The sequence below is a fragment of the Monodelphis domestica genome, chromosome 2 (genome assembly GCF_027887165.1).
Source record: "Monodelphis domestica isolate mMonDom1 chromosome 2, mMonDom1.pri, whole genome shotgun sequence".
NCBI classification, from domain to species: domain Eukaryota; kingdom Metazoa; phylum Chordata; class Mammalia; order Didelphimorphia; family Didelphidae; genus Monodelphis; species Monodelphis domestica.
The window spans coordinates 330,962,202-330,975,370 of NC_077228.1; positions in this window are offsets into that span (position 1 = coordinate 330,962,202).

Below are 13,169 nucleotides of genomic sequence, written 5' to 3' on the forward strand. Positions count from 1 at the left end.
ATCAATTCCCCAACTGATGGCCAGCTCTGTAATTTCTCTCTGGTTTCCTTGGGATATAGAACTAGTTATAGTATCATTTTGTCAGTAAGTTCACAGTTTGATGAATTCTGAGTATCATTACAAATTGCTTAAAAGTTTTGGGTTATTCATGATTTGTGATTCTAAATATTGATTTAGACCTAGTTTCTGCAAAGTACTTTCAAGTTTTTTACAACAGTTTTTATTAAATAGTAAAATTCTTGTCCAAATAACTGGAGTTGTCAGGTTAATGAAGCACTAGTTTACTATGCCCATTTGTTTCTATCTTTTGTCTACCTAATTAGTACCACTAATTAACCTCTCTAATTCTTAGTATCACAACTTTTTGATGATTATCGCTTTTAAGTATAGTTTGAAGTCTATTCTGGTTGGTCTCAGTCTTTTACATTTTTTCATTAGTTCATTTATTCTTGACCTTTTATTCCTCCAGATTAATTTTGTTGGAGGTGAAGCTAAGATGGCTGTGGAGTAACAGAAGCTTTCTGAATCTTGTTCCAACCAGTCGTTACAAAGCATCTCAAAAGGACAGAGATCAAATTTAGTTGAGTAAAGGGGCTCTCCTACTAAACAAAGCCTTAAAGGCAGGCATTGTTTGGGGATTTTCATACTATAAGTGTACGAAATTACACTTATCAAAGTGCAAGCTGATCACCCCTTCCCCACACCATCTTCTGAGTCAGAGTCAGAGTAAAGCATTGGGGCAAGCTCTAAATTCTCAGGGGCTGGCTGAAGGTACCACAGACTTACCCTTGAGGGCAGTAAAAGGCTTTGGCTATAAGACTTGGGACCCAAGTCTGAAGAATGTGAAGCCCGGGCAGCAGAGTGCTGAGATTGGACAGAAAAAAGGCTGACCACAGCAGAGGCAGAAGGAACTGGAAAAATAGCCTTAGGGCAAAATGCATTAAACCATGCGACACAAAGAACTGCCTGCCCTCCTCACTCAGGCTTCTGACTAGGAAGGGAAGATACTACCAAAGCAAAGCTCTGCAAGACAGAAGCTAAGAAAGTAATGTCCACCATAATGAAGGAACTACTACTAAAGGGAATAAACATTTAAAAGAAAAAAAAAGCTTTTGACCCTGGATAATTTCTATAGAGAAAAAGAGCAAACTACAGAAGCAAAAGCAGAGAGGGACAAACAAGAAAATACATCTAAACATTCCAAAGAAAAAACTGGAAATTGGTCACAAGCTCTCAAGGAATTGGAAAAGGAGTTTAAGAATCAAATAAGAAAGGAAAAATGGGAAGAAAAGTGGGAAAATGAAAGTAATACAAAAGGAAAATAACAGTTTATAAAAACAAAATTGCCCACAAGGAAAAAGAGGCATATAAATTAAATGAAGTAATAAGAAAATTGGAGAACAGAATTGACCTGCTGGAAGCCATGAAAAGCAAGATAGACCAAACCAAAAAGGGAAATCAAAAGATCATAGGTGAAAAACCAATCTTTAAAGACTAGAATTGGGCAAGTAAAAGCTAATAATCTCACAAGACAACAAAAATAAATAAAGCAAAGGCAAAATAATGAAAAAGTAGAAGGAAATGTGAAATATCTCATTGAAAAGACAACTGACATGGAAAACAGATCCAGGAGAGACAATATGAGAATTATTGGTCTACCTGAAAGCCTTGGAAAAATAGCCTTCATATTACAAGAAATTATCCAAGAAAACTGACCTAACATTCTTGAATAAGAGGGAAAAATAGACATTGAAAGATTCTGTAGATCACCTACATTAAATCTTCAAAAGACAACCCTCAGGAATACAATAGCAAAATTCAAGAGCTTCCAGGTCAAGGAGAAAATATTTCAAACAGCCAGAAAGAAACAATTCAGATATAAAGTAGTGTAATGTATGGCCTAAATGGGAACCACACAGGGGAAGTAGAGGGAGAGAGAGAAATAGCTGAGAGAATGGAGAGAGGGAAGAGATTGATCTTCTTCTCTCTTTTTTTGGGGGGAAGATAACCCAGTCTTATCTCCCTGAGGGAATGAGTATGTCTCCTTAAAGAATGATTCTGGGAGACGGGGGAATAAGAATTAAGAGGGAAAAGCTTTGGTAAGATGGCACACTGCCCTTCTTTTAGTCCCAGCTATTCTTGAGAGGCAGGATGGGCTCTTCTGCCTCTGGATGCTCCAGGTATACCAACTGCCAGTTCTCCACATCCCCCTAAACTTTGGATTACTCCACAGCCTAGAAGAGATGATTGCTCCTTGGGTCTGGTTGTTTGGATCATTGGGATCCTGGACTAACCCTTCTTTTGGGGGTAAGTTATGGTTCTGCCCAAATCTTCAGCCCCTTTACTAGTATCAGAAACTAGCCAGACCTAATTCTAAGTCTAGACAATTTATTTGGGTTTTCACATGGGGAAGGAGAGGTAAGGTTGTCAGTTAAGGGAAGTGAGTGAGCAGGAAGCCTATTGACTTGTCCCCTCTGGCAGACTAGCCCCCCCCCCAAAGGTCTCAAGGTTCAGGGCTATCAGCCTTGACCCCATTTTTGGCCTGCTGCTGGTGTGGTTCCACTCCTGAGCTAACTAGCTTGAGTATTGGAGTCCAGGAACAATTTAGGGAGAGAGATGAAGGATGAGATCTTTGGAAAAAGGATCTCAGGGGATGGTTTTTGTCAAATTCCCAGGGGTTCACAGAGAAACATTAGATCTCCACAGAGACCCAAGCTTCTTCCTAGGCTGACACCTGCCTCTTCTCTTACTGCCTCCCCCTCCCCAGCTGGAAGTGAGGTGTGATCAGTTGAAGTTCTTTCTGCCTCAGATTCCCTCTTCAGGTTTTTTTTTCTTCTTGTACCTCTCTTGCTCGCTCTCTCTCTCTCTCTCTCTCTCTCTCTCTCTCTCTCTCTCTCTCTCTCTCTCTCTCTCTTTCTCTCTCTCTCTCTCTTTTTCTCTCTCTGCATATGATTTTGGTCAGAAATTGCTCCTTGCACAAATTGGATTTCGCCTCTCTTACAGGAGACCCAGTCAGGATTACATAGGATCTGGCAGCCTCCACACTAAAAGACCCACAAGACTTAGAATATCATATTCAGGAAGGCAATAGAATTGAGTCTACAACCAAGAATCACCTACCCCTCAAAATTGACCATATAAATTCAGGGGAAAGTACGGTCATTTAACAAAACAGAAGATTTCCAAGCATTCCTAAAGAAAAGGCCAGAACTAAATGGAAAATGTGATGTCCAAATATAAAATTGTTTTCATAGGGATATGAATAGGCAGTTTTCAGATAAATAAATCATAACTATCAATAAGGACATGAAAAAGTATTCTAATTCTCTCATAATTAGAGAAATGCAAATCACAACTCTGAGGTATCACCTCATACCTAGCAGATTGGCTAACCTGACTGCCAAGGAAAGAAATAAATGCTGGAGGGGATGTGGCAAAGTTGGGTTATTATTATTGCATTGCTAGTGGAGTTGTGAATTGATCCAACCATTCTGGAGTGCAATTTGGAACTATGATCAAAGGGCAATAAAAGATTGTTTGCCCTTTGATCCAGCCATAGCACTGCTGGGTTTGTACCCCAAAGAGATAATAGGGAATGATGCTCATAGAAAAATACTTTTAGATATGCTCTTTGTGGTGACCAAAAAAATTGGAAAATGAGGGGGTGTACATCATTTGGGGAATGGTTGAACAAATTGTGGTATCTGCTAGTGCTGGAATACTATTATACTAAAAGGAATAATGAACTGAAAAACTACCATGTGAACTGGAAAGACCTATGGTAATTGATACAGAGTGAAAGGAACAGAACCAGGAGAATATTGTACACAGAGATTGATCCACTGTGGTAAGATAGAATGTAATGGACTTCCCTACTAGCAGCAATGTAATGATTAAGGACAATCCTGAGGGACTTATGAGAAAGAACACTATCCACATCCAAAGAAAGAACTGTGAAAGTAGAAACACAAAAGAAAAATATATGATTGATCACATGGTTTGATGGATATATCATTGGGGATGTTGACTTTAAATGATCACTCGGTTGCAAATATGAATAATATGGAAACAGGTTTTGAACAATGATACATATAAAACTCAATGAAATTATTTGTTGGCTCTGGGAGAGGTAGTAGGGAATAAAGGGAAAGAATATAAATCATTTAACCATGGAAAATATTCTAAATTAATTAATTAAATAAATAAATGTAGTTTTAAAATTGTTTTCATTATCATAGTAGATAGATGCATAAGAAGAGTTTGGGGTACTAAGTTGTTTAAGATAATATGTTAAAAAAGCAGGGTGGGGGAGGTGGTACTAAGAGAAAATTGAAGGAAGAAGAAAAATAGGATAAATTATACCACATAAAGAGGAGCTTGGGGAGAGGAGCTAGCAGGAGAATTCTATTATAAGAAGGCGAGGAAGAGACTGGTAGTAGATAAAACTTAAATCTTACTCTCAGTAGAATCAATTCTGAGAGGGAACAGCTATATCTTTTGGGGTATAGAATTCCAACTTACCCTTCCCGGAAGCTGAGAGGAAATAACAACAAAGGGGGGAGTGAGCTGGAGAGTTTTTAAAGGGAGGGAAAGGTTGGTGCGTGGAAAAATAAACCTTAAAGAAAAATAAGAGGGGAATTAGAAAAGAGAGGTGGGAAGGCAAATAAAATAAGGGTGAGGAAAAGGGGGACTGATTAAAAGCAAAACACTGGTGTAGATGGAAATAGTGAAAGACAAAAGAGCAGGAGTAAAAGAGGAAAACAAAATTATAAGGAATACATAGGTATTCATCATAACTCTGAATCTGAATGGGATGAACTCACCCATAAAATGGAAGCAGAGAGCAGAATGGATTAAAAACCAAAATCCTACCACATATTTTCTACAGATTAATTCTGTTATAATTTTTCTCACTTTATAAAGTAATATTTTAATAGGTTGTTATGGAACTGAATAAATAATTGGGGATTTCCATCTATTTATATAAGTTCAACTTTGTTGGTGTTTTTCAGTTGTTTCAGTCATATCCCACTCTTCATCACACCATTTGAGGTTTTCTTGGAAAAGATGGTAGAGTTATTTGCTCTTTCCTTCTCCAACTCATTTTATAGATCTGAAAACTGAGGCAAATAGGGTTAAATGAATTGTCCAGTGTCACACAGCTGGTTAGAGCCTGTAGATTGATTTGAACTCAGATCTTCCTGACTATAGGCTCAGCATTTTATCCACCATGACACCTACCTGACCATTAGCTCAATTTACCCATAAGCAATTAATATATCTCCATTTATATAGAGATGACTTTATATAAAGAGTGGAAGAGAAGGAGGGAATAAACATTTATTTAACACTTATTCTGTGCCTGGTTCTGTCCAAAGTGCTTTAAAAATATTATCTAATTTTATCCTCATAACAATTCTGATAGTGCTTTTATCAATGTTTTGCAGTTAAGGAAACTGAGGCAAGCAAAATTAATTGTGTGGGTTCACATAGCTAGGAAATGTCTGGGGCCATATTTGAAATCTTCTGAACTCTAGGACCTGTGCCCTATTTATTGCACAACGTAGCTGTCTTTTTAAAATTTGATAATTATGTTCAAAAGTTCATATTTGTGTATTGGAAGGTAGACTCCCAAGTACTTGGGAGCTTAAAATAATTATTTTAAATAGAATTTATCTCTCTATCTCTTCCTCTTGAATTTTTTTGGTAATAAACAGAAATGCTGATTATTTCGGTGGGTTTATTTTATATACTACACTGTTGCTGAAGTTGTTAATTGTTTTGATTAGATTTTTAGTTGACTTTAGTATTTCTATAAATAAACCATCATATCATGTACAAGAAGAGATGATTTCCCTACTTCTTTGCCTAAACTAATTTCTCTAATTTATTTATCTTGTTTTATTACTATAACAACCATTTCAAATAAAATATTCAAATTTAATGGTGATTATAGACATCCTTGCTTCTAGTTTATCCACATTCCATATAATGGTAGATTTTCATTTTAGATTGATATTACTTGTCATTTTAAAGAAAGACACACTTATTCCTAGCTTTCTAGTGTTTTTAATGAACACTGCATTCCTGGTAATATTATAGTTTTTAATATTTGTGACATATCTGTAGTCTCCTTAATAATATTTTATTTAAAATCTTCAACTCAATATTATTAGGGATATTAGCTATAGTTTTCATCCTCTCCTTTAACTCTTTGGTTTAGGTACCAAAATCATATTTATATTATAAAAGGGATTTGATAGAACCCCTCTTGTGTCCATTTTTTCAAATAGTTTACATAAAATTGAAATTAATATTCCATTAAATATTTAGTACAAGTTAGTTGTAAATTCATATCACCCTGGGTATGTTCCCCTACCTCAACATCCCCTAACATGCATATTTTTGGCAAGACATTTATAACTTGTTCAATTTCTTTTTGTTTTTTTGATATTTAAAGTGCATATTATATTCAGAACATAAACATTCAAAAGAGAGTTTATAGACACAGCAGAGCATAAAGAGTATTCTTTATGAAATGGTGTATCTTCATTTTATACTGTCTGAATTCAAATATTTATATACTATATGTCTACATAGTACAGACATTAATGTGTACATATTCATATATGATGCATATGCATATAGGTAAACACATATGTGTAGTTGTATAGGCATGCATGCATGTATGTATTCTACATGCTTAAAACTTTAATTTTTCTTGCTTCCTTTAAAACTTACTTTTTTTCTCATCTATACTTTCTTCCCCTTCCCCACAGTGTATTTTTTTTTATTTTGACTGCTTCTCTAATGGTCTTTTAGTACTGTCCTCATCTATTACCTCTAATTCATATCTTAACCATCCCTCAAAGTTGTACTCCTCTATAATCTTGTCATCACCTAGTCATAGGTAATTCCACTAAACGATTTCACTTTAGATAACGGCTGAAGAGTTATTACTGGAAAGAGATAAAATAGCATTTGCTTTTTAAAAATAGTTCCTTAAATATTTAAATTCAAAAGTGTATGACTTGGTTAAGGGACATATGTATGTGTATGTTTGTGTGTAATTGAGCCCTACCAAAACAAAATGCCATGAATATTTGGTGAAAGGCACCATTGCAAAAGGAAAGTGTGTAATTAGAATCTGTTACCCTAAAAACTACAATTCCCAGCACCCCACTCGTCTCATGTTACATGATAACATAGGGAAGATATAAATTTGGTTTAGCCTCCCCCCCGCCCCCCGCCTCTTGCTTTCTTCTCTTCCTGTCATGGTTTTGGTGGAGTGGACTTTTTAAACAGGCAAAAGAGAACTTAGTCACATGGTCTTAGTTTTGTTAAATAATTAGGATTTTTAAATTCTCTCTACTTTTTATTCCTATTTACTTTGTATTCCTTCTACTTCAAGTGAGCATTAATATAAAATATAATTCTTGGAGTATTGGATATTAATTTAAATCCTACAAAAGAAAGCTAGTCTTTAAGTCAAATGTTAAAATCCCACCTCAGAAACTAATTGATCAAGTCACTTGACATGTCAGTCTCCTTTTATTCATCTGTAAAATCAAGCTAATAATGATACCTAAAGTACCTATATAAGGATTTTTGTGAGGTTCAAATGTGAAAACACTTTCAGGAATTTAAATTACCTAAAAAATTGTAGCTACTGGGGGCAGCTAGGTGGGCCAGTGGATGGAGAGCCAGGCCTAGGGACAAGAGGTCCCAAGTTCAAATCTGTCCTCAGACACTTCCTACTTGTGTGACCCTGGGAACGTCACTTAACCCCATTGCTTAGCCCTTACCATTCTTTTGCCTTGGAACTGATATACAGTATTCATTTCTAAGATGGAAGGTAAGAGTTTAAAAATTTTTTAAATTATGATTACTATTATTATTATGTTGTTATTTACAACTAGATCATCTTATAATTTTTTATTAATTTTTTTATACTAAGAAGAGTCTATTTATACACTTGAAAATTAACTTGTGACCTTCCTACGTCATATATTTGTGCATAATACTGTGGAAAAATTCTTAAAGGAGGAAGGCAAATAACCTTTCAATCCCCTCAATCCATGGAAAAAATGAGCTATCTGGTTTTCTAACAATTAAGATGGCAGATAATATAATAAGCATGGTACATGTATAATCAAACAATACATAATTATATGTTCATCATGTAAAACAAGAGAAATATCACTTAACTGAGAGAAAAAATCAGGAGGAAATAAGTTAAAATGGTATGCTTCCATCTGCATTCAAACTCTATCAGTTCCTTTTATGGTGGTAGATAACCTTCATTGTGAATCCTTTGGAATTGTCTTGGATACTTGCATTGCTAATAATAGCTAAGTTATTCACAGTTTATCATCATACATTATTTTTGTTACTGTTTATATTGTTCTCCTAGTTCTGCTGACTTTACTTTGTATCACTTCATATGGCTTTCTAATTTTGGGTTTTTTTTTTTTTTGTTAACAAATTGCTTATAATTTCTTATGGCACAAGAGGATTCCATTATAATGTCTCTATTTTCAATTAATGTGGTGATACTGTAAGGAATTAAAATTAAGGATTTGACTAAAATATGTGAAAATTATAAATAATATGGTGGTTGCTGATTTAAAACATTGAAACATTATATAAAACATAGTTTTTATTTACAAAATAGATGGAGAGAGTAAAAGTTGAGAAATATAAAAAGAAGGTAGAGAAGATATTTACCTATCACACTAAATATTGCTCCGGTGCTCCACTCAACCTGGCACAACTTGTTAACCCTCAAATGGAATTAATCTTTCTCCAAAAGTCAGGAAAGGGAAGCCAGCTATTCACACACAGCTATTCACAAGAGTCAGTTAAAGCAGAAGATGGCAACCTGTTGAGGACAGCTCCTGAAGCCAACCTCTAGCCCCAGAAATTCAGGGCTTTTATAGTGATCCTGGCTTAAAGAGCACTCTTCCTAACCTTGTCAAGTGTGCCTTTCAACATTAACTTCTCTGGAGGTCCACCGAGGAGGGGAACAAAATGGGGCCTATTCCTATGTTTGATTTTCAAATACTGTTTTTTTTTTTTCCTAATAAGGATGTATGAAGCCGTAGGCGTAAAAAGACTCACTGTTCTTAGAGTCAGAAAACATGGATATGAGTCCTGGTCCCTTTACTGACTCACTTTGAGACTCTAGGCAAATGCTTTAACTTGTAGAAGCTAGTTTCTTTAAATGTAAAATGGAGAAATCATACTTGCAAATACCTTGTAAGTTCTATGAAGAAGTTTTTTGTTTGTTTGTTTGTTTGTTTTTGTAAGACTTAAAGCAGGACAGAAATGTATTCTTATTATAGAGGATGGTGGTAAGACCTATTGCCTCCACAACTGAAAGAAAATGTGAGTACGCAGTGCTAGGGAGTGACAGTGAATGTCTCAACAACTTTATTTTCAAGGTGACATGGTTTGGATGATACTCTGATCCCCGAATCCCTTACAAGTCTGTGGAAAGATGGTAATCTCCCTTCAGTGTCTGTACATTCTCTCTCCAAGCAATAGTTTGTGAAATTTATTCAGCATCTTTATTTTTCTGACAATAGTTTCCACTAAATCATCAGATGATTTACCACAGTACTGAGACTTTGCTTTGAACTGGAATAGTCAGTGTTTTCTCCCTCTTCTGTATGGGTACTCCCAGTGCCCAAATTTTATCACACCATTTTATATCTCAGAATGTTTCAGTGGATCCTTTATGCCTTCCAAACAAAATACCAGTTACTTAGCTTGGCATTAAAGGCCTTAAGCAATTTGATTTTAACTTATACTTCTGGCTTTATTTCAATTTATTTATTCTTTTTTTTCATTTTTTATACTGAATCAACTAACAATTATTTTTAAGTGTCTTTTAAATATCAGAAATTATGATAGGTCCTGTAATTAAGGGAAAATCTCTGCTTACAATGAGCTTAAATTCTATTTAGGAAGGATAGCTAGGCATAGGAGATAGAGAGCCAGGTATGGAAACTAGTGTTTCTGAGTTCAGATCTGGTCTCAGACACTTCCTTGCTGTGTGACCTTGGGAAAGTCACTTAATCATAATTGTCTAAGACTTACTATACTTCTACTGATACTTAATATTGATTCTAAGACAGAAGATAAGGACTTTAAAAAATTCTATTAGTGGAGAGGAAGCTGGGCAGCTCAGTAGATTGGGAGCCATACCTAGAGACAGGAGGTCCTAGGTTCAAATATGGCCTCAGACACTTCCTGGCTGGGTGACTCTGGGCAAGTCACAACCCCCATTTCCTACCCTTACTGCTCTTAGATAGTATTGTTTCCAAGGCAGAAGGTAAGGGCTTAAAAATAATTCTATTAGATTATATATAAAAATATAAGATCAAAATAAATACAAAGTAGTTAAATACTAGGTGGTTTGAGAAAGGCATTAGTGGTTGAGGGAATACAGAAAAAAGCTTCATATGGAAGATGGTGCTTGAGGAACAATTTGAAAAAAAGAGGAGGATTTTATGAGGAGGAAATGACAAAGTGGTCCATTCCAAGTATGGGAGACAAACTTTGTAAAGATGTGGAGATAAGTATGAGAGGGAAAGTGAAGTCAGTATGCCTATATTGTGTAAGAGGCATAGTAGGGCAGAAAGGTCGTGCTTTACAATGAAAATGAAAATGGTGGAATCTAGCCTATGAAGGACGTCAAAAGCTAAACAGAGAGGTTTATCTTTGATTATAAAGGCAAAAGGAAGCCACTAAAGTTTAAGCAGAAAAGTGAAATGGTCAGATCAAGGCTAAATGAAAATCAAGTATGGTAGATGAACCGAAATGGGGGAGAAATTTGAAAAACTGAAAATTCTTCAGTTGCTATTATAATAATCTAGGACAGAGGTAATGAGGGCTTGATCTAAAGTGGTAGCTGACTGAGTGGAGAGATTTCAAATTCTATAGAAGTTGAAATGATAGAATTTGACAACTAATTAGAAACACAGACTGAGAAAGCATGAAGAGTTTGAGGATAATGCCCAATCTATGAGCCTGAGATCCTGGAAGAATGTGGGTAATTTGGATAGAAATTGGAAATGCTGATGAAGTACAGGTATTGGAGACAACATAGAAGTTCTGCTTTGGACATATTGGGTTTGAAAAATCTGTTGGGCAAATAGTTTGAAATCTCTCATTGGGAATTGGTTATGTGGGATTAAAGATCAGCAAGGAGTCTGGGTCTAGATAGAAAGATCAAGTATGAGGAGTGAAAAAGGAGAAAGAGAATAACCCCTATTCACTATTCTTAGAGCTAGTACCACTTTTCTGCTTTGAAGCCTTCATTTGATATGATGATACATTGGAAAGAGTGCTAAACTAAGAATTAAAAATGTGGTTTTAAATACCAGCTTTGTGACCCATAATCTTCATAAACTTTATGATATGGAGCAAGTAATTTTACCCTCATAAGTTTCATTTGCAAAATAAAGAATCTGGAGTAGATATTGACTGACTGATCAAATGACTGGCTGAATGAAAAGACCAATTATTAAACATTTACTGTGTCAAATGCAATACTAGGTGTTGAAAATACAAATATAAGAATGAAGATTATTCCCATCATCAAAGTACTTCTATTCCAATAGTGTAGAAAATGCAAAAAGAACAGTGAGGGTCAACTAAGGAGTTTGGAAAGCTACAGAGGAATGGATTGGCATACCATTACCAATAATAATGATAACATTGGTTTGATTTTGGTTTTTGAATTAGAAAATGTGTATGTGTGTGTCTGTGTTCCCAAGCTATTCAGCTAAGCAGAAGATAGCCGAAAAGTAAAGAGAAACATATCTGATACCTGCCTGATGCTGCAAAGCACAAAACACCTAATGGATACCATGGCACAAAAGTTCTGAGCTGATGTCTATTTATAGTGTCTATGATCTACTCTGAGAACAAGGAAGGTTTCTATAGGCAGCAATGAACTTCCAAATCACAAGGAAAATGACAAATCCTTAGGACAAAGCTTGGACTTTCACATGCTGTTTCTTTTTTTTTTTAATTTTGAAACATTATTTTATTTGTTTTTTTACAAACATTATTTATTGGAAACAATGATCATTATCTTTTCGTCCCCCCTCCCCCCTCCCACAACTCCTCCAATAGCCGGTGAACAATTCCACTGGGTTTCACATGTGTTCTTTTTTCGAACCCATTTCCATGTTGTTGGTATTGGCACTAGAGTGTTCATTTAGAGTCTCTCCTCAGTCATTTCTTCTCTGCCCCTGTAGTCAAGCACTTGCTTTTCATCAGTGTTTTTACTCCCACAGTTTATTCTCTGCTTGTGGATAGTGTTTTTTAGATCCCTGCAGATTGTTCAGAGACATTGCATTGTCCCTAGTGGAGGAGTCAATTACCTTCGATTGTACCACAGAGTATCAGTCTCTGTGTACAATGTTTTCATGGTTCTGCTCCTTTTGTTCTGCATCACTTCCTGGAGGTTGTTCCAGTGTCCATGGAATTCCTCCACTTTATTATTCCTTTTAGCACAATAGTATTCCATAACCAACATATACCACAATTTGTTCAGCCATTCCCCAATTGAAGGGCATCCCCTCATTTTCCAATTTTTGGCCACCACAGAGAGCGCAGCTATGAATATTCTTGTACAAGTCTTTTACCTTATTATCTCTTTGGGGTACAACCCAGCAGTGCTATGGCTGGATCAAAGGGCAGACAGTCTTTTATCGCCCTTTGGGCATAGTTCCAAATTGCCCTCCAGAATGGTTGGATCAGTTCACACCTCCACCAGCAATGAATTAATGTCCCTACTTTGCCACACGCCCTCCAGCATTCATTACTTTCCATAGCTGTCATGTTAGCCAATCTGCTATGTGTGAGGTGATACCTAAGAGTTGTTTTGATTTGCATCTCTCTGATTATAAGAGATGTAGAGCACTTTTTCATGTGCTTATTAATAGCTTTGATTTCTTTGGCTGACAACTGCCTGTTCATGTGCCTTGCCCATTTATCAATTGAGAATGGCTTGATTTTTTTGTACAATTGATTTAGCTGTTTGTAAATTTGAATAATTAAACCTTTGTCAGAAGTTTTTATGAAGATCGCTTCCCAATTTGTTGCTTTCCTTCTGATTTTAGTTATATTGGTTTAGTCTGTACAAAATCTTTTTA